This window comes from Argiope bruennichi, chromosome 10, assembly GCF_947563725.1.
Source record: "Argiope bruennichi chromosome 10, qqArgBrue1.1, whole genome shotgun sequence".
Taxonomy (NCBI): domain Eukaryota; kingdom Metazoa; phylum Arthropoda; class Arachnida; order Araneae; family Araneidae; genus Argiope; species Argiope bruennichi.
In genome coordinates, this window is record NC_079160.1 from 18,250,899 (window position 1) to 18,272,728 (window position 21,830).

At 30.0% G+C, this 21,830-nt stretch overlaps 1 protein-coding gene across 2 annotated transcripts in view; it reads left to right on the forward strand.

Moving 5' to 3' along the window:
• The first annotated feature begins 7,938 nt into the window (after positions 1-7,938).
• Positions 7,939-21,830, forward strand: part of LOC129989198 (glutathione hydrolase-like YwrD proenzyme) — a 62,477-nt gene continuing 48,585 nt past the window's right edge. Inside the window, exon 1 of one of the 2 annotated variants that reach the window (XM_056097578.1) lies at positions 7,939-8,076. The gene's annotated coding sequence lies outside the window, so the exon portion shown is untranslated. Of the gene's footprint in view, positions 8,077-15,791; positions 15,937-21,830 lie in introns of those variants that run through there. The other variant, XM_056097577.1, reaches the window with a different exon arrangement.

The window sequence follows — 21,830 nt, forward strand, 5'->3', positions numbered from 1 at the left end:
GGAATGAATGAAGGGTAAATACGATATAGTTTCCAATTCTGTTCTTCAAAAATTTCAAAGACCTTGTTTATTGCACTATTGCGAAAATGTCTGAAAGTCGAAAATATATTAAACATTCCCATCTCGAGGGTTCAGACTGCTTTTGGTGTCATTTCTGTTTAGTCCGTAATATCCGATTCGCAGTTTTGTCCGCCGTTCCGAGTAATTGAAAAGTTATGCTAAATCGATCAGATAAAAGGCGACGATTTTGTGAATGCCACATTGAAATAATATTCAAAAAACAATGTTTTCGTAAAAAATAGTATTTAGGTATTCATATTTTTCCTTTTCTTGCTGTTTACATTTTTTATTAAAAGGATATAATTTTAAAATCGCATGTCACCAATCATTAGTGACTGACGCGACTTGAAAGAAAAATATCTATCAGCAATGACTGTCAGACAAAAGATGAATTCTTAAAGTGTTGATTCTTAAAACGTTGTCTGAACATAGCTCGAATCGTTGGTTTTAATCGGTTGGGGGAAAAAATCGTCCGAGATATACATTCGTATTCTACGTTTGAGAAGCAGCTTCTTAGCGATTAATTGAAAAAGTTCACACTCCATTGGGTTCTTTCGAAACATTGTTCACCAGTGGTACGTGGTTAATAATACACAAATACATTTATTAGAATATATGAAAGAACATTTCAAGTAAACCACTCCCGCTGATTTAATAAAAAATTGCTTATGAATTATTCCTGAACCAAATTTTAAATTTTCTATTCCTGCTGTTCATGTTAAACAATATCATAAATTAAAGGAAAAAATCAAGCCTATTCATGATTATCGTCATTTTACAATAACGGTATAACACGGCTTACAGTTATTACAGCCTACACAAGAACACGGCTTATTGTTGCACGAGCCCTTTTTTTCATATCAGAAACAAATTTTTCAATTATCTTATAACATGCACATCGAAGGAAAAAAAATAATCTTAGAAATCGATTTATCCAAGATAAAACAAAACAATCAATTTTGATGATGTAGCAAAGGACACTAACAATGTTACCCAAATAGTAAATAAAAATTTATTTATTTCTGAAAATATATAAGATGTAGTCTTTCCTGTTATAAAAGCAATAAAATATCCACTAAATCTCATTAAAATGTGATCGATGGATTTCGCGCCCGGTTGGAACCAACCAACTGAGCCAGCAATTTTTTTTTTATTTATTTATAGTGAGTAGTTAGGACTTCTTGATGAGTATTGATCATATCTGACGCTCAGTCCTTGAACCAGCTGTTGTTTCTATGGCCTTCAAAATTCATCATTATGGCGCCTGAATTTATTTTGTGTCTCTATAAAACGATTCGCAGCCTTTTAGTACCTGAAACCCAAACTAATTATTAATATTTCCTCATTAACTTTTAACGATTTCCTCTTTCTACAACAGCTGTTGAATTTTTCTCCTTTTCAAATTTTGAAATTCAAAAAGAAAAATTATTCCCTGCTTTATCTAAACACATTTTTTTTAGATTTATTATGGTTACAGTCAGTGGCATTCTGTGTATTCTAACAGTAGAGCACGTGTGGGGGGTGGGGGTGGGGGAGGGGTCCTATAAACTTATATCCCAGTATGCAATGATGCATCTCGACATATAATTTGTCTCTTTTGTATTTATTTTGAATATATTAATTATTAATGGATAAAAAACGATAATTAAGTTTTGCTTTTATATATATACATATTTAATTTTACGTCGTGTCTTTACTCTTTACCTTTTTCTCTCCGCCCCACTTTTTTTTCTTGTATACGAATCATAGAGAAATTATAGTAATCACCAAAAGAATTCAAAATTGGACATTTTGACGAATCTCCAGGTTTTAGGACACCCTGAGGTCGATAAATACATTTTTGACATTATGTTTGTCTGTCTACTTTGAGCTAGACGGATAAGATTTAATATATGGCCTTTATATAATAATTTTTAGATGTGTATGAGATTTTGAGCAATTCAATGGAAGTCTGTCTGTCCGGTTGTTCAGATGAAAATTAACATGATAACTATAAAACTCGGTACAGATTTAGCATCTATAGTGAAGACTCCCGTCAAATTTTGAGCCAAATGCAATAACAAATTGATCGTCTGTCAGTCTGTTCTTTCAAAAACATGTAAACATGATAAGTGAAAAAATTCTATTACTTAAATATATCAAATTTGGTAATAGATTTTGTGATTACAAATGTAGTTATGTGTCAGATTTTCGTTTCATTCAGTTAAGAAAAACGCATCTAAAACCAAATTTGACTATTAACCGCACTATTAACAGCATGTCAGGGATTAATCGCCAAAAGCCCATCCCAAGCCAAGCAAAAATCCCAAGATAGATTAAGCAAAAATGCTAAATTCAAGCCAAAGGTTATTATTTCGTAGCCATTGTACGCCAATGCAATTCATTCGTTGGGGTAACACCTTTATTAGAGGGTATTCGAGGACCACTCTAGGTGGTTTTCTCTTTTATTTCGAATAGCTAACGAGAGCTAACGACACATGAGGCATACTATTATATTTTGACCTTCTTCATATCTATTTTTAAAAGTTAAATAACTTGCGTTGATTATTATATAATACTATCTGACCCTGCAAACGTTGTTCTGCCATACAAATTATTTCTAGTGAATATTTTGGTTGCTAATTTTAAAAAATCAAATCTCACAAAGGTTAAACGTAAAGTGAAAAAGGTAATATATTTTTTATTCTAAAGTATGAAAATGAAATAAAGAAAATCAATATTCATTTCGAAGAGCAATTGAGTCTACGATATTTTTTGTCAGTCCGTCTTTAGCCAACACAAATAAGTTCGATGGTTTGCCCACGCTAGAACATGCCGCGTATAACTGTCCGTGTGAAAAACATGATGTGCCCAAATCTAAGCCGCAAACAGACATCTTTTGACCTTGCGACTTATTGATTGTCATTGCGAATGCCAATCTAATAGGAAATTGAACGCGTTTGAATTCAATTGGCACGTCTGTGAGAATCATTGGAATTCGTGGCAGCAAATTTGTCTGCTCCGAATTTGTCATTCAAAATGGTGGCTTCGATAACGCTTTTCATCAATTTTTTAATGACTAATCGCGTGCCATTGCACAGCTGTGGTGGGTTCAAATTCCGAAGTAAAATAACCATAGATCCAACTTTCAGTCGTATAAGGTGTGGTGACATGCCCGACAAATCCAGTGAGTTCAAAAACTCTGTTGGATAATTTACAGCTTCGTTAGCATCGCAAATTTATGATACCAAGTCGCCTGGCAACGACTGCTGTATCTTGAAGTTTTAATTGTCCCCATTTTTTTTGTTGCCAAAATGGTTCTTTCAGTCAGCCAAAATGATTCATGTTTTGTGTGCGTGCATTGGGAAATATGCGGTCAATGAGAGCATTTTGCGAATCAACGATAGTGCAGAAATTACTGGGCAATTTTATGCATCCAGTATTTTACTAGACAGCAACTTTTCCATAGCCGATATCTAACAGTTGGTCAGAGAATGTGTCATCAGATGAATCTTGTAGCATTTGGACGCGCATGTTTATTTTTAGCTGGATTTTTTCAACATTACGCCAGAGTGGCGATGATTTCAAGCAAGTGTTGGTCTCATCAGCGTACGTTGAACGTGGAATGACGGGATAGGGACACCCTATTTACCTAGCGTTATGAAATATACTTTACGACCTATTCTCATACCTACCAAATACACATAAAAAATTTCATAAAAATCGGTCCAGCCGTTTCGGAGGAGTACGAACACAAACATCGTGACACGAGATTTTTATATATTAGATTTAATGACACTCTCCTAAGACTCTAGCGTATTTCAAACATACTCATATAAATAAACAGTGAGCGAAATTCAAAGTTTCATAACTTAATCAATTTTGTGTATAGAGAAAAGGAAATTTTTTTTGTTTAAATTTTTAGTGCGTCAAAAACACCTTACTAAGTATGGTTAATAATACTGGAGATCTGAATAAAAATTTAGACTGCTTGAAGTTTTCAGGAATATTTATTAACTTAAACAATATATAATATTTTACGCTATTTAGAGCGTTCTTGCAATTGAGAAGTATATGCATATGTCTAATGGTTTAGAAATTAGCTATTGGATCACAATTAGAATGAAGATCTTCATAAACTCCATATTTACAGAGATGTTTTAACACGCACGGTAAAACGCTTAAATGCAATTAGATGTGAGCAAGCGATCGTGGTGGTAATCAAAGGGAGAATTCAAAATAAATATTAAAATTTGAAAATGAAAATAACTCAACAAATCATATTGAAACCATTGGGCATTAACTTCTTCAAACTTCAATTCAAAAATATGTGATTTTCAAATATAATAATGACCGAAACTGTTGCCAGAAGACATTAAATAAAAAATAAATAAATAAAAAATTAGCTTTATAAAAATTTAGAGTAAAAAAAAGAATTTTTTCATTTTAAGATTGTTACGAAGTTAATCGAAAACGTCAGTCACTATATTCGTCAAAGGCACAATCATTTTTTGCCAAATAATTCGGAAAAAAATATTTCAAAATTTGTTTTCATAGAATAATTCATTCAAATCTCGTTTCCATTGAAGAAGTTTATGAATAACTTCGGTGTCCTGGCGTAGATGAGCATGCGTAGAAGTCCAATATTTGCTGGCCTCATCCGCTTGCGACTTAAAGGACTGAAAGAGGGGGAGAAAGGAGAATATGCCGAAAGGAGGAGGAAGAGAATATCTCGATTCTCTGGAATATTCTTTTACTTTTTTTCTTTAGTTATTATTTCGGTCCTCAAAGGAGTTGCTGTGAGATGTAACTATTTTCAATCGATGTGACGGTTACGAATAAGGTGATTCCATTGCCCCAAGCGGAGAATACTTCGTGAGCATAATCAATGAAAGCGCGTGTTCGAAAATACACATTTGCATTTCCTTGGGGATGCCTTGCGCTCTGGGTATGGATGAGAACTGAATTGAATTTTGTATGAAATCGAATTTTCGATTGGACAGGAGATTTGGAATACAATATTGTTTATTCTTAGTTAAGATATTTTCATTAATGTTATAGGCGAAGTAATGTTGAAATGTAAGCTGTTTTTTAAGGATTGGATTGTGTATGTATCCATAAAATGAATTCATGGATTTAAATAAACTTGTATGTTGATTTGGAGCAAAACAACTTTTCAGTCATTATTTGCCAAAAAAAAAAAAAACGCATTCTGCTTAATTTATCTAAAAATATCTTTTGCTAGTTGATAAATTTTATATTGCTACATACACATAACTATGAAAATATTAGATACATAAATGAAACTTTAGTAGAAATTATTCCGTTTTCTGAAAAAGGTTCATGTTCTTTCTTTTTTGTTGTTGTTGTTTATCATTATTTTTGTTTAGTTAAACATTTTGCTATCAGTCCATAATTCAAATATATGTATGTAACATAATTTTGCATGTTTCAAACTTTCTTTTACTCCCTCATGCATTCCAAGTACCTTAAAACATTGCTTTTTTATGATTTTTCAATAAAACAATATGTTCTATTTCATGAACTGCCATAACTATTTAATACCTTTAGTTTGGAGTAATTTATAATGATAATTAATAACTCCGAGGATTGTCTAGAAATAAACCTTTTTAAAAACAGAAATGGATGAACATCATTAGATTTTAGAAAAAAAAACATATAATATTTAGAAGTTTACTTTAAAGTGAATAAGGACTAGTAGTTCAATTTAATACTAGAAAACAGTTCCCATTTCTGGTAGAAGGTTCAAATTTTCAATTCCTCATTTTTCCTGGAATTACGCTGCTAAACAGAATCTTCCAATCGATAGTATCAAATATTGTAATCTTAATTTAATTCTTGGCAATCGTATGCTGTCATTAGCACCAAAACAAATATCGATTCAGTCAAACTGGTGTTTTTCAAACCTGTCACACCGACCTGAACACCGTCAACTCCATGAATCCTTCGGATGACGAGTAATGGTCATTCAGTCTGATACATTCAACATAACCGATCAAAATATATATGTTTGCTAAAAAAATCAACCATCAGATTTCTCAATCAGCATCAGGAGGATTTATCTTTTCCTTGAGGCCAATTTACTTCTTTTTCTTTCTATCTATCAAATCTTTTCTATCTACTTTTTCCTCAACCTATCTACCCATAATTAATAACCAGCTTTCATACATGTAAAATGCTATGAATGTAGATCATATAACGGGTTCTTTAAAAATATAATTTGTTAATTTAACATAAAATAATAAATATTATTTGCAAAACTGGACTATCCCAGAATTGATATCACTTTCTAGATTATTCAAAATGCACGAGTTAAATTATTTCACATATTACAAATACATTTTATATATTATTCCTACATATACATTTGTACATACATAAAATATAGGCAGGGTTTTTTTAATTGTATTAAAAATCTGTTCTTCACTACCCCATGATGAACATCGTCAGGGGTAATTGAGAACTCCATCCTGTTACACAGGAGAAAATCCAAAACTGGAAAGTGAATCTTACTAATAACTGTTATATCCTTGAGATCCAAGAAATATACAATTTTGTAACTTACCTTGAAAATTACCGATGTAAAGGATGAATAATGAAACATCAGAAAGTTTTGTTTTCACTTTTTTTTGAAGACGCTTGCAACTGAGTGAAAAAAGGTTAGAAAATAACACTGAAAAATGGGTAGTATTCGTTATTTACTAGAGTGTCTCACCAAAAACATGTTTCACAGTTCGCAAGGCTCCCCCGATACCTATTGTAGTCATTGTTCCAAATTACTCCTAATGCCCAATTACTTTCATTAACCTTGTGGTGACGCTTTATAAGCCAGATAAGAGCTACGAGACATGAGTAATTACTTTTGTCTTGTGGTCTTGTTACTCGGCTACAAACCCAAACATTGCGAGTTCGGTCCTCGCCTATCGCCAATAGCTACAACCTTATACTTTTACTTTCTTTTATTTATTATGACTTATGACTGCCTGAATCCATGCGACAGGTAGAACTAATATTCAAGCAGATGCTAAATATTTAATATTTATTCTATTTTACTTGATTGTGTTTATATTAATATCTTACTTTCATATATTTTGTATTTTTTTTTTTAATTATTTAACTGGTAGCTTGGTTTGTAACATTTTTTAAATGGCCTGCCTTCAGCGCTCCTTAAGACCCAGTCACTCTAGGCAGCTAGCTGCTTGTAGAAAATCCCCAACAGGCTTCATAAAAGTGTATTTGTTTTTAACAAGCAAATGCATTGTTCAAGCATTGCCCCCCCCCCCAAAATGATATGAAATTTGATGATTGCATTTATTTTCCTATGTGTTGGCACATCGCCCTATAAATGTTTTTTCTATGATGTTAAAATTAACAATTTAAAAAAATCATTAAATTCAAAGGGAAAATTCATGAGACTATTTGCATGGTATAATTAGATCGAAAACTTTTTGCATTTAAAAATAGCAAGAATCGTTTTTACTTTCCCGGAATTATTTTAATGTTATCTCAGAAAATCTTCAAATTTACCATGCTAGAAAATGACGCCAAAAGAAAACTTTAGTGGAAAAAGAAATTTCATATAAGTTTAGAGCGCTTTTATTGATCCAGATGTTAACATGTGGCTGTATAACACATAGAAGGTAACATTCATGGAAGTGCAATACTTATACGGAAATTTACGAGTGAGTCAAGGTGATAAAATATAAGAATTGTTTTGTGAAATAAATAACATCAACTGAAAAAAAAGAACTCTGTATAAACACAGCTTCTTATGAAGCGGAAAATAAACGTCATATTATTTCTTTATTGAGCACTTAACAGAAAAATATATAAAACAACTGACTGTAAAATGCGAAAAAAAATCACATATATATTTTCAGAGAACGATTGCATGTCATGAACAACGCAAAATGTGTTATGGTAAAGCTTTGTTTTCTCTACTTTCTAAAGATTTATAGATTTTTACAGAATTGTTCCAGCTGTGTGTCAGACAAAATTACAAAGAGATCTTATTAAGTAAGCTTTGGAATCTGTCTATGCATTTTCTTTTGTCTTATTTGTATATTGCCACATAAGTCATCTCTTTTATATACTTCTTCATATCATTAAATGCTTTTCTATTTTTGTTATGTACTTGAATTTTTAAGCCACTATTTTCCCAAGAAAAGCAATTCCGGAAGTTAAGAACCATCGAGTTCAAGCGCTCCTTGAATCCATTCTATATTTGCAGATAACTTAATCCTTGAAATAAAAAATGAGGAGGAAATTATAATAGTATTTTAGACTTTTTTTAAAAAATTATCGATATTATTTCGGTGGCCTATTACATACTCTGAAATAGTTTTCACTCATCACTTTTTATTATAAAGTCTCAGATTAATTCTGAAAAGCTTTTTGCCTTCTTTAAAGAACCTTTCTTTTTTATCACATAGAAAATACTGTAAAAAATATTTTCAATATATATTGTGGAGTATATAAATACTGTTATAATATTATCTTAATTACATATAAAACTAGCCGCCTTTGACGACCAGTCGCTTCGCCAGCATTAATGCTCTCTAAAATGTTCAGTTACTGTTTTATGTAACTTGGTCTCAATATGTTTTTCAGCAAAATATTTTCAAATTTTGATAGTCGTTTAATTCTCTTATACTATTATGCAGGCCTTAAGCCCTTCTATTCATTGTACTACGCTTCTCTCTTTAATTTACTATCAGTGTCCATAAATTTCAATTTTAAATTAAACTGGAAATGATGAAACCATAATTAATATAAAGACTTTTTTTTTTATACAGAAAGTAGAGTCGTTCGGCATTGAAGTCTTATGTGCACTACAAAATAATTTTCCTAATTTTCAATATCTCAAAGAATTGCTATCATTGTTAACTTATTTTTTTTAATTTAAGCTTTTGTCAATGTGATGGCAACACATTAATAAAAGTTAATTTTTTCATGCACGCTTAACTTGCAAGTGCAGCTAAAATTTCATTTTTATTTTGTGCGATATAAATTGTTGAAAAATATGATTAGATGATTTTTTAAAAATTCATTAAAAATAGAAATTTAATCTGTTGGTTAAAACGTTAGCATCACTAAAAAGATTATTTTTTGAAGTTCAATATGATGTAAAAATGAATTTTGTGCTGTAATATTTATAACGGAAATTATAGTGGAAAAACGCCGAAATTTCACTTAATTTTTAATTAATTAAAATTCTAATTAAAAATTCAAAAAAATTGCTCCGAGGTGCACATTTACGCCCTCCAAGGTATATAGATGCCAAGTTTGGTAGCTGTAGGTCCAACGGTCTGGCCTGTAGAGCGCTAACATACACACACATACACATTGAGCTTTATTATCTAATATATAAAATTCTCGTGTCACAGTTTTCGTTGCCATACTCCTCCGAAACGGCTTGACCGATTTTGATGAAATTTTTTGTGCTTATCCGGTATCTATGAGAATCGGCCAACATCTATTTTTCATCCCCCTAAATGTTAGGGGTAGTCCATTATTAATTAAAAACTAACTTTCCCGCCAAAAAAATCTTCCATTTTTCCCAACGCCAACTTTTCCGCCAAAAAAATCTTCCATTTTCCCCATCGCCAAATAAGTAAGGCATCAGTTGTTTTTTTCTCCCAACAGTAATTAGGCTAGGGTTAACATTTTTCGACGGATTATTTCAAACGATTCTGTTTATTTTCTTAATGTTTTATGCATTTAAAATTAAACATTGTTAATTAATCCATGTTTCACATTCATTCTGAAGTACTTTTGAATTAAAATAACACAGAATAAAGGAAATTAAAAATGTCTAATCTGCATAGCGTTACCCCAACTGGCGTAGAAAAATTTACGCATTTGCGTTGACGTAACTGGCGAAGAAAATCCACGCATGCGCATTGTTCTGATTGTTGGCATGACAACCAACGGACGATTTAAATTATTTTTAGGTTAGTTGCATGCTTTTGTAAGTAAAATGTATTTATGTTAGTTATATATTTTTTGTATATGCTTATAGTTTTAAGTACATCGTTTTTTAAGTAGATTTTTTTAAACCTGTTTTCGACCGATTATTTTAAACGATTCATTTTATTTTCTTAGTGTTTGATGCATTTAAAATTAAACATTGTTAATGAATCGATCTGTTCATGATGAATCTGAGAAATTTTTGTTGACAAATTCTTGAGATATTATATAAATTAAGAAAGATATTCTTTAGTGACCATAAAGTTTAAACGCTCAGTGACTCTATTATCAGTAATCATATTATTAAAAAAAATGCTTTGTTTCAGTAAAAAATATTATATTAATTGCAGATTAATCATTTACACTGTAATTTAAAGCATAATTTCTACGAGGGGTAACAGAAAATTAGAGAGATATATATCACGCTATAACTGAAGGCCTTTATAATATTATGAGTGAATTATATGACTATCAAAATTTGAAGTTTTAAAATATTTTGCTGAAGAATCTATTAAAGTTGGAATTGCGTAAAATTTTTAATGGTACGACCGGAGTTTTATCCCCTGCTTGGCGAAATTTTTAAAAATCGCAAACAACGGCCTTGCGAAATGTTCAAAAGCAAAGAAGCAGATGTTCAATTATAGTGCATAATAAAGATTGCCAGCTTTGGTGCGTTATCGCAACTTGGCGAAGAAGGGGGTTAAACTCCGGTTAAACCTATTTAATTATTAAAATTTAAACGAACATTAAAATTGGCGAACCGGCTGGTCGCCAAAGGCGGCTAGTAAGCATATATATAGATAAAATATCACCATGCTATGATATTGCAGACTAAAAATTAAAATATTCTATGCTTACAGTTTCACAATTTCTCCGTACATTAATGTTTGAAAACATAAGTATTTTATTTTCAGACTGCCCGGCTTTGCTAAAATGTTCAATGTTCACTAAAAATTATTAAAAATATATTTCAAACTGAAACCTAGTCATCATTGGAAAATAAATCGTATCTCCATGTCTTCATCATCAACAATGGAAGAAAAATCCAAAGAGAAATATTTGTAGAAATAAAGAAAATGATTTGTTTCTTTACAATATTGAAATACATTGCTGTAAAGTGAGTTTGAAAATATTTTTAAATGAATTAAAAATAGATGGGAAAAAATTGTCCAACATTAAATTGGTATTATTGAAAACTAAAATTTTGGATTTTTAAATTGGCAGAAAACTTATTTTATGGCATATTATTTTTAGCAGTTACGATGGGAAAACGTTAAAATTTAACACTGTTTCTAATCACTAAAAATGTTTTAATCAAAATTTCAAATAAACCACTTCATGTTTCGCTTTTCAGTTCTCCGAAATACATTTGTGCCGTGTTTGGACTAACAGTTTGTATTATAGTGAGCCAACGCACGCAAACAGACCTTTTTTCCTTAACTATTAAAGATATTAAATATAGATAAATGTTCAAAAACAGAATTTCTGCCTCCAGCAGTGGTTTCTGATCATGTTATTTTTATGTCTATATTTATTTTTATATGTCTCCATTTATAGCTATAAACATTTATTACCTGTTATTTATTCGAAATTGTAGATTTTTATCGTTTTCATAGCGCTTTCTTTAGTCATTTTTCGTTTTGTAGACTTAAATTTTTGTAGTTCTTTTCCCAGAAACCTTGAATATAATTCTTTGAGTACAGTCGTTACTTTTGAAATTGCAATTTTAAGTCCTTCATAAAGCTATTTAGCAGAAAGCAGTAAAGTTAGCTTTTAGCGAAAGTTACTTCAAACGAAATCCCAAAAGTTTTTTAAAATAAATTTTGAGTTCTTAAGTGTAAAGTCTAAAGAAAAGATAATCTCTTTAAGGAGACTCTTCAATTAATTATGAGTCTAGAACTTTTATTAATTGATTTTTCCAGCCTTTTGCCGTTTATTGTCGGATAATTGACGGCATAAAGAAGCAAAACTTAGTATAAAGATTTTCTTTTTAAAGAATACATTTTACAGTGAGAGCATTAAAAAAACCACTTAAGATAAAGTAGCTTCTACTATCCAATTTTTCCTTTATCAGTTGCTAAATATACATTTAATAAATTTTTAAGAATGCTTTTTAAATAAACTAATAATAGAATTTATTTTAATTTTAGCTATTTTAATTTGTTATTTCTAATTTATATTTCTGCAAAATGTATCTCTGAACTTTACATTTCATTGCAAAGTATCTCTAAATTTTATTAGGGATTTCTCTGAATCAATTTATTTGGTATATATTGGAATCAAAATATAAGTGTTTTCATTAACTCAGCATACATTCTTGTTCTTAACTAGACGAATCTTTATGGCATTATTTTGACATCAAGATCCTTGAATTTTCTTTAACTTACATTATCACTCTTACTCTTCAATTAAATAACTTCTGTTATTGGCATCAATTATTAGTTGGGAGGGGGGGGGGGGGGTTCTACCAAATTTTTGCTTTTTGACTTTCTCGTGTACGAAGTATGGAGAAAATATTGTAATCGTCTAAAAATTCGAACTCCAGATTTTGACAAATAGCCAAGTTTTAGATCTCTCTGAGTTCGAAAAATACATTTTCGTTATTATGGCTATTTTTCTATCCGTCTGTGTCAAAAATAACTTAAAAACGCTTTAAGTTAAACGGAGGAAATTTGACGTACTATTTCTGCACCAAATTTGTGGATTTCTATGAAAATTTGAGCAAAATCCGTTCAGAGGAAGTCTGTCTGTCCTGTTGATAGAACAAGACAGTTACAAAATGATCATGATGACTTAATATTTTAGCTACAAAACGAAGAGTGCCAGATGAATAACATTCAGCAGAAATATATAGAGTAGACTGCTTTCGAATTTTGAGCCAAATTCAACAAGGCGTTGGTCGTCTGTCTGCCTGAAGTTTCAAAAACATGTAAATGTGATTCTTCACTAGCTCAATGGCATTAAATATATGAAATTTAATATGTTATTTTATGCCTACAAGTGTAGTTCTGTGTCGAAGTTTTGTTTCAATTGGTTGAGAAAAACGCGTCTAAAACATAAATTTGATTTTTGGTTACTATTAAGGAATGCCAAGGATTAATTGTCAAAAAAATTCGTCTAGGATTTTAGGCTAATTCATGTCAAATCTTAATATTTCGTAACTACTATACGCCAGTGTCTTGCAGAGCGGACTAATGCCATGTTATATCTGGGAGAATATTATAGGGTATGCGAGAAAATATTAAGGAGACAACACCTGCAACTTCGGTAACTTTTTCATATTCGTTAGTTTCATTTTTATAAAGAGGACTTTATGTAACCAAAGTCTCTTTTGCTTTTCGATGTGATAGGATTCTTAAATTTTATAGAATTGTGATTTCCCTGTAACATTTGATGATATCGTGTCCGCGTTACTTCTGAAGGGGGTGCAGTAATTTCTGGAGGTAAAGACCCCTGTGCAGCTGAGGGCAGAAGTCTGCCTTCTAGCTCATATGAAGATGAAACTCACACATTCGCTTGCACAACCCCTTTTTACAGGGGGGCACATTCACACACCTCACATATAGAACACAGATGAAGAACGATCGTGCCCGAACCGGGATTCGAACCCGCGACGCCCAGATCACGGGGAAGATGCGCTATCCCTATGGAAGGACGTCGGCCCAGTAACATTTCTATAATTTAATACACCTAGAACTTATTCACTCGTTAAAAGATTAATTTTTATTCAATTTTCAATTCATATTAAAGGCACGTCATTTGATTTGAGAGAATAAATTGATTACAAAATTCCATAATGAATATATAAAAAAAATGTGAAAGCTATTATAGGCTAAAAAGGTGGAAAATAAGAACCAAATAATTTTTTAATCATACGTACAAATAAGTGGAAGTTATTATTATTATTTAAGCAAAAATTTGAAATTTGGAACCAGATTATTAAACCGTAGGATGCCGAAAACTATACGATAGAGATATAAATCCACTATCATGTAAAAAACAAAATAAGGCAAAAAAACATATCCATGTTTGATTTAATTATATTAACGTCCCGTTTTAAAGCAACACTAGAGCTATTTTGAAACGGACCTCGCAATGTTGAACCGCGGTCAGATGACGAGGACGACACCTGAGTTGGCACCTCCTCTCCACACCACGCCGCAGCAGGGGGAGGACGATTAACGTGCACCAGACCCGCTTGCACAACGGTTGTTTGGTGGAATCGGATCTCGAACCTGAAACCATCCGGTTTCGAAGCCGAGACCTTAGCACCAGGTCCCCTTTTTTTTTTTAAAAAAAAAGAAGAAAAACAATACATAGACAATATAAAAAGAAATGCCCAGTTATCATTGAAAGTATAAATTTTTTTACAAATTTATTAAGAGGACATAATGTCATCTTCTTAATATAATCCGAAGTTAAATGCTAGTTTCTTTAAAAGGATGAAATTTGGGAGATAAGAGAAATGGCGTACAATAATTAGGAAATGTTAACCTTTGGCGTGATTTTAGCATTTTTACTACACAAATGATACTTGGCGAGTTTTCTTCGTGATTAATTCTGGCTTGCGGTTATTAGCATTTGGGAATCGGAATTGTGCCTTAGAAGAATTTTTCCAACTGATTAAAACAAAAGTTTGAGACACAACTACATTTACAGTTACAAAGTTACATACCAAATTTGATATATTTAAGTCACTGCGTTTTTGAGTTGAATTTTCACGCAATAACTCAAGTACTGAAAGTACAAATCGACAAACCTTGACTTCCTTGTTAGATTTGATAAATATTTTATAGGTATCTGCACTATAGATTTTAAATATGTACACTGAATTTTATCCAAATAGTTCTCTTCGTTTTGTAGCTATCGAGTTAGCTTATATTCGAACTTCCGGACAAACAAAGTTCTTTTGAAAGGAGTTTGTTCAAAATGTGATATACATTTAAAAATTTGGCGTTTAAACCATATACCAAATTATATCCATTTATTTCAAAGCGTTTTTGAATTATCTTTGTCACAGACAGATATACAGATATGAGTCTAGAGTGTAAAGATTCGTCAATGTCTTGAGTTCGAATTTTTTTGACCATTACAATATGTTCACTATACTTCTTATATGAGAAATTAAGAAGTTATTTTCAAACATTTAAAGGAATTTAATAGATGCATATTGAGATATGAGTCTAGAGTGTGAAGATTCGTCAATATCTTGAGTTCGAATTTTTTTTTTAACCATATGTTCACTATACTTCGTATATGAGAAATTAAGAAGTTATTTTTGAACATTTAAAGGAATTTAATAGATGCATATTGAGATATGAGTCTACAGTGTGAAGATTCGTCAATATCTTGAGTTCGAATTTTTTTGACCATTACAATGTTTTCACTATACTTCGTATATGAGAAATTAAGAAGTTATTTTCGAACATTTAAAGGAATTTAATAGATGCATATTGAGAGCGGTTATTTGCAAAGACATCATCACTTTTGACCGCAAGTTTTAAATGAATTTCTTATGTGAAAGAATACGGAAAATAGAAGGAATCACTCTTTATATTTTATCCATTACCTTTCGCGTCCTAGATTTATTGACATAACGTGAAATTCCGCTCTTTTAAATGAAAAAGCCGCGCTTGGCTACACGCAATGCCATCTGAATTCACGTTCAGATTTCATTTAATTACGCATGAAGATCGTTTTCTTTCTAATAGTGACACATTCTGGTTTCTTAAGTGACTCTCCATCGCTCCGGAGGGATTATTTTATGACCTGTTATCGCAGAGCAAACGAGGGAAATCGACAGCTGGTCAACAACAGGTGATTAATAAAAAAAGCGGCGTGTGTCTTTGGTAAAAGAATGTGTCTCAGAAACCACAGTTGGGATTCCACCGATCAACACGAATCTCAGTAAGTTTATCTTGTCTGTTATGCATTGCTTTATTCCATGTCTAGCGGTTATTTCTTCTTCGAAATATTGTTTTTGTCTAGTCGCTAATATGCCACAAAAGGGAACTTGAAGATAATATTTTTAATCATTCGTTCGTTATTATACAATTTTTTTAGGAATTTGTTTACGAATCAAAAAAATTCTTCCAAAAAAATTTCTTAAAGAATTTTAAATTAAAAAAATTTTTGTTGTTGTTTTGGAATCTGATCAGAAAATAAAAATTATAGTTATAAGTAAATATTGACTTAAATTTTTCTTCGAATATATTTTTCATGAAGATATTTATACGCTCATTCTTCGAGATATTTTTCACGGATATCGGTATTTTGAATATAAAATAAATCTGTTGCCAAAGAATTTAGCATACCGAAAAATAAATTGAAATTGTTTCTAAATATAAAAATAAATGTTTTCGACAAAATTTTGTTTTTCATTAATGATTAATATTCAAACGAATTAAACTTACAGAAATAATTATTCGAGTGTTATTCAATTATTTTTATAAACTGGAAGAATTTTTAACTCAAAAAGCTTTTGTTGTTAAAGAATATGATAAAGAAAAAAAAATTAAGTGTTAGTAAATGTCAAAATAAATGAGTGTGTGATTTTTTTTTTCAAAATCAGGCTATTGTATAATATCTTAAGAAATCAAATTTCAGAATAGTATTTTACATAAAAATAATTATTCCTTCGTTGTTCAATCATTGTTTTACGAATGAAAAGAATTTTATTTTTATTTTTATAATTTATTTATCTTGAAAAATAAATTGTCAAGGAATATAATGAAACAAAATTACATTTGCTAATAAATGTTAAAATAGATGCTTTATTCAAGATTATGCATTAGTTCAATGGCTAGCATATCGCGATATGAAACTTGAAAATAATACTTTCGGTTCATATTGGGCTTTGTTCATTATTTGGATTTTTCCGTCAGTCAAAAGAATTTCGAGGAATAGAAAAAAAATTGTTAAAAATATGATGACAAAAAAGAAAAGATGAAAATTACTAACCAATAAAATAAAGATATTTCTAAATTGGGATTTTTTTTCTTAATTATTAATATTTATAGGAATAAATTTTGTTTTATCTGTTGTTAGAAGCAATATTTTCTGGATTTAAAGAATTTCTCTAAGAACTTTGAATGAAAAATAATAATAATATTATTAATAAATAATAATAATAATAATAACATTAATAATATAAATAATGAATAATAATAGTAAATAGTAATAATAACATTAATAATATAAATGACAAATAATAACAGTAAATAATAATAATAACATTAATAATATAAATGACAAATAATAACAGTAAATAGCAATAGTAACATTAATAATATAAATAATAAATAATAATAGTAAATAGTAATAATAACATTAATAATATCAATGATAAATAATAATAGTAAATAGTAATAATAACATTAATAACATAAATGATAAATAATAATAGTAAATAGTAATAGTAACATTAATAATATAAATGATAAATAATAATAGTAAATAGTAATAATAACATTAATAATATAAATTATAAATAATAATAGTAAATAGTAATAATAACATTAATAATATCAATGATAAATAATAATAGTAAATAGTAATAATAACATAAATGATAAATAATAATAGTAAATAATAATAATAACATTAATAATATCAATGATAAATAATAATAGTAACATTAATAATATAAATGATAAATAATAATAGTAAATAGTAATAATAACATTAATAATATAAGTTATAAATAATAATAGTAAATAGTAATAATAACATTAATAATATAAGTTATAAATAATAATAGTAAATAGTAATAATAACATTAATAATATAAATGATAATAATAGTAAATAGATTTTTTTTTCATAACGATTAACATTTCAAGGAATAAATTTTGTTTTATCTGTTTTTAGAAGCAATATTTTCTGGATTTAAAGAATTTCTCTAAGAACTTTGAATGAAAAATAATAATAATAATATTAATAAATAATAATAATAATAATAGCATTAATAATATAAATGATAAATAATAATAATAAATAGTAATAATAACATTAATAATATAAATAATAATAGTAAATAGTAATAATAACATTAATAATATTTATAATAAATAATAAGAATAATATATAAAAAGAATAAATAAATGCTAGTCAAAGAACAAAATAAGTAAGAGAACAATTTATTTTTTTTAATTAACGTCGATTGCAAAAAGTATGCATTTTATGCAAATAAATATTTCTTCATAACTCAAATATTTGAATGTTTCTCCTCATTTTTTTTTCATATTAAGATTACAAGTAGAAGCAATAGCAATAAAATGGGAAGATTCAATTGCATATGTAGCTAAGATAGCTTTGTTGCTTCAGATCTGACCCAGATATTTAGACTCCTGATCTGATTCAGACATCCAAATGTAAAAAATAGAATCGATTCACGGATTTAGATGTTTATTCTGAAAAGAAAATGGAAAAATATAGATAAAAACTTTATGACTGTCTGCGAAAGATTCTGGATTATTATAATTTAGGTTGCCTGTCATGTAAAAATTCCAAAACTTCAAAACATTTTCAAAATCCTTTGCAAATTTCAGATTATAGATTCCGACAAGGAAGTAAATAATGGAGAAGATTCATCCAATGATAACGTGCTTATTTAAGAAAGCTCAAACAATCGTGACTCATATTTAGGGAAGAAACATTCACTTGCTAATAGAGAAGTGTGGGAGAAGTAAATGTCGGTAAGCCAATCGCATATCTTAAAGCTGCATTGTAAAGATGCTATCATTTCTCTCAGTCTGTTTTGCAGGAAAGTGAAAATATCAAACCAACATTATCAATAGCGCCTCTTGTAATTGCGCTGATAAGCTGAATTAAATGGATTGACCTAACACTTCATGCTTTACAACTAATATGTTTGATAGTATTAAGAAATCTTATGGATATTTTTTGGGGGACGGGATTGAAAGTAAAGGCTTATTGGAAATAGGAAAACTAAGAATTCTTGTCAACCCAGGACAGGAATTGCCAAAAAAAAAAAAAAAAATGAACATTTTTCTTTTACGAAAAATTTATTACGTAGCACAAACTTCCATTGTTATTTAGCCTTCCCAAGTCTACTTTCTTGGAACACATTGGACAGATTGGCGCACAAAATGCGCCATCCTATTTTTTCCAATTCTACACATATTTAACTATATACATTTTTATTTTTTATAATTTATGATAGGATAAGATCATAAATTAAATAATAAACATATAAAGTAATACTTTTTTATTCTTAAAATAGCACAAAACACTTAGAATTCAGAAAATAAAATTTAAATCTTTCATAATAAAAAATAAAATTTAACACTAATCCTACACCTTTCAAAAAAATCTATGATCTGGAGATAAATTTGTTTCCTTTAAATGTAGCAAACAGATTTTGTGTAATTACGACTCAAAGAGTTTACGATATTACAATTAATCACCCTTATAATCTACATTAAGTAAGATCTTCACTGAGTTGGTTGAAGCATCAACTTCTATTTTATTTCTGCTTAAGTTCATATTAAAGTCAAGTTTTTGAGTCTGCGCATCAACTCCACTATCGTTCCGCCTCAAGAATATGACAACTTTGTTTTGATGTGTGATATAATAAATTAGTAAGCTTTTCATCGATCACTTTTATAAAATTAATCTTACTACGAAAAGTATTTTACCATTCCTTTTTCCTTTAATTTATTTCCTCATTCGAGATGGATATTCACGGAAAAAAGTGCTCCCACAAAGTGTTACGATACAAATGCTGATTGTCCGTACAAATCGGAACATCTTCTTCCGCTATGCCTAACACACTACATTTCATTAAAATGTACATACTATTTCGTAAACAGTACTCTTTGCCTCGAAAGGAAACAATTTTTAATATGTGACAAAGCATATGATATTTCCAATCATTTTTAAAAAATGAATTAAAAGTACTTGATATTTATTATTAACAAACAAAAAATACAATGCATTTTTTTATAATAGATAGTATTTAAAGTAACAGATTAAAAAATGCAAATGATGAAAAATATAAAAGCAGAAGAAAAAATAAACATTTACAGTTAATACTTTGAAATACTTCATAAAAGTTGCAATAATCAATGCTTTAAAGCCGAATTTCAAAATCTCCGAGGGAAAATCTCAAACGCAAATCAATGTAGAGACCGATATTACACAATTTTTATTCATGGGTAGTGTCTCATTTTTTTTCTGCTTGGAGCAAACTATGTATCTTCTAAGGTTTTAACCATTCATTTTACTATAAATAATTCAATATTTTGTTACTATTATCGGAAAAAAATCACAGATCCATCATTCATAAATTGACATTCACCCTCTTCCTCCCGGAAAGGTAAGCTGTCATAAGGCCATGACTACACAAATGAAATTGGCAGGGGAAAAAAAACCTTTGTCAGAGTAGAATCCTATCTCAAATGAGAGTTTAAATTATAACAACCTCGTCAAAATAAGCATATGTTTCCCGTTACTTTAGCAAATACTTGTTCCTATTAACAGTTGCCAAGCCGGCGTCCTGGCATAGGGGTAGCGCGTCTTCCCCGTGACCTGGGCGTCCTGGGTTCGAGTCGCGGTTCGGGTATGGTTTCTCTTATCTGTTCTAGCTGCAAGATGTGTGAATGTGCCCCCTGTAAAAAGGGGTTGTGCAAGCGAATGTGATGCGTGAGTGGCTACAACGTACTCTTGGCCCCAATTGGCGCTACTAAAACAAGAGACGCTCCCATGGCTTAAAACCGCTGACATCGTCTGCGAGCTTGTCCATGGCAAGTGCCATTATAAACAACAATAGTTGCCAAAATTTAATGATTTGCAGATACTTGACCAGCTCCAATTTGACCTCGGAGAGAAAAATAACTAATGAAGGACCAATCTTTTAATAAAAAAAGAATGTATTAGTCAGGCCATCTCTTAAATATCATTTTGTTCCAATAGCCCGACACAAAGATTCGGTGTTCGGCCCTTAGGAGAATCCAACTCAAACACATATAAGTGATATTCTTCCAGAAGTGGTTAAAGGGTTAAGTCTTCCAAAACCACGAAAAATTACTTAGAAGAAATAATTTTTCTGCATCTCATGATATCAGGTTGATGTACGGAATACATCACAGAGTATTTCATACACTTGCATATATGGCTCTTATAGAATTAATTATTTCAAGGTCATTAGGAACTACTGAAGTAAATAGGAGAACTTCTAATTCTTAGAGAGTTTATGGGTTATTTTCTTCTTCGTCTGTGTTTATTTGCTTAATATTACTTACTTTCTCGCACGCTGTATACGTAATCGATGAGTAAAAAGTTTAGTAAGATCGTAAGCCGCGATTCACTTGATTCAGTGAATTTTCCCAACGTATTAAACGTATTAAATCGTCAGTGTAAATAATACCAATGATGTAATCGTGATAGGTTCATGTATATATGTCATACAATGCAAATATAGAATAGGAGAGGTGACAAATCCTTAAGGAATATTTCTGCTTACTGATTTAGGAAAGCTGGGAAGGTCGCACCATTGCTTATAAAGATTCCTATCAGATCAAAATTTTGAATCTGAAAAAGCCATCTTCCCATTAATATCAAATAAGTTATAGATAGGTATATACCTAATTAGAGTATAAGCTGAAACTACACTTATAGAAATATAGCAATGAATATATTTTAGATGATTCACAAATGTGGATAATCGAAAATGATGTGCACATTTTTAATCGTTGCATTTATTTACTTCTCTAAGAGAAAATACTAAATACATTTTATTGTATTTAAGTTAAGGACGCTAGGAGTAAAACCCAGTTTTTT